We start from the raw sequence: 2,190 nt of genomic DNA, 5'->3' as shown, positions 1-2,190 counted from the left end.
AAATCTATGAACAACAGGAGGACAGTGACAGTGATTTAAGTCAACTTAAAAATTAAACAATTAAATATTACAGTATCATAAAGTGGGAGAAGCCAACAAGATTGCACAGGGAGTCAGGCCTATGGCAGATGCAGACATTGTTTATGGTCCCCTAAGCACTGTCAGGGGGCACTCCTAAGCATAGAACCTGAAGCAGCCCCGGATTACCACCTGGTATGATTCATCTCCCCACAGACCCCCAAAAGGAGGAAGCACTACTGCTCCAACTGTCACTGTAGCACTGTTCTCCCGCTGTTCATCCATTTGCTAGAGCGGGTACAAATAAAGTCTCCATTATGAGACTTGTTATTGTTTTTGGCATATCGAATATGCCACAGGGAGCTTGCCAAGCTCTGCAGTACAGGTGGGATACTCTCGGTAGCTTGCCTGGCTCTCTGAGAGGGACGGAGGAATCGAACCCGGGTCAGCTGCGTGCAAGGCAAACGCCCTACCAGCTGTGCTATCATTCCTACTGCTCCAACTATTCAATAGAATTTATATCTGGAAATATAAAGTTTAATTCTTTTATTGCAATCTTGTACAGTATTTCATGTAAATAATTTACTAGTAATTAGAAGATGGAAAGATGTGTAAAAAGGACAATTTAGTAACTTTAAGTTCATAATAATGCTCTGTCTTTTCTTTCTGTAACTTTTTTTACAGTAATTTAATTACTTTCAGTGTCATAATTTTCTAGAGTTATTGAAACAAATACACACTGAAAACCCATTTCACAGACCCTACAATGTGAACTGTTTAAATAAGATTGTACTAAACCCCTTTTAAAGTCCTATGAAGAAATGAGCTAACTAAGACTACTAAACAGGCAGCTATCCTATAAAAAATCACTCTGGTCTCCATAAGGAAAGGCTCAGAGCCACACTGGGCTTCATATCTAACTTTAAACTCTAAACTATATGTGAATCCTTTATAATAATAATTATTATTATTACTTTAATTTCTTCCAACACGATCCTCTATCCTAGCACATTACCATCATTTACTTTTATTTTTTCATTATGAAGTAGTATATTTGATTGTGCAGTGCTATGGGAAATGATCTAGAAAAGAAATAACAGGTATTTACATTTTTCTTTTTGCTTTATTTTGGGAAATTTGTTTTTTATACTTTGCTTATTTTTTTTTTAGTCAAATGAATCTGTTTTCTACAGTGTAGACCTATCTGGTATATATATCTATATCAATAACCAGATATATATCTATTGTAGGTATAGATATATAACCACATATATATCCAGATATATCTATATCTATATAGATAGAGATATACAGATATATCTATATACAGATATATCTATATCTACATAGATATAGATGTACACACATTTATGGTGTGTATATATATTAAATTATATAAATTTGAACTCTGCACCAAGCTGTTTTCACTGAGGGCGCTCCAGAGGGGGGTGGGCAAGAGCCCTCTCCATCCCAAGGGACCTAGCCCTGGCAGCCAACCTCCACTACCCAACTGCTGCCATGCTCCAGGCCGCTTTCCAGACCACGAAGCATCATAAGACACTTCCTACCCATTTTTCATAATTACCACACCACTTTTGATGGAGTTCAGAGAATAGGCAACAAATCATAGAGAGAAATATATATATATATATATATATATATATATATATATGCCTCTCGGAGAGCCCAGCAAGCTACAGAGAGAGAGTATCCCACTCGCATGGACAGAGCCTGGCAAGCTCTCCATGGTATATTTGATATGCCAAAACCAGTAACTATAACAGGTCTCATTTCCCTGACCCTGAAAGCACCTCCAATCTTTGGGAAAGATGAGTAAGAAGAGGCTGCTAAAACCTCAGGGCTGGGTCAAATAGACACGTTACTGGCACCTGCTTGAGTAAATCAATGAACAACAGAATATATCATAGAGAGAAATATATAAATATATAAAGTGATACAGTGATACAGTAATTTAAATGTTGTATTGTCCTATCCCTCCCTACTCCATTCCTTTCCCACCTGTTTTTCTTTAGTTTCAAAGCAATGAGTCATAGTCCAGAGAGGTACTGCAGTGGTAAAAGTGCTTGCCTTGCATGCGGCTGACACAGGTTCAATTCTCAGCACAACAAACGGTCCTCTGAGCATTGCCATAAGTGCTCCCTGAGTGTAGGG

The sequence above is a fragment of the Sorex fumeus genome, unplaced genomic scaffold (assembly GCF_029834395.1).
Source record: "Sorex fumeus unplaced genomic scaffold, SorFum_2.1 ptg000007l, whole genome shotgun sequence".
Lineage (NCBI taxonomy): Eukaryota > Metazoa > Chordata > Mammalia > Eulipotyphla > Soricidae > Sorex > Sorex fumeus.
Note: the sequence above shows the minus strand (reverse complement) of the source record.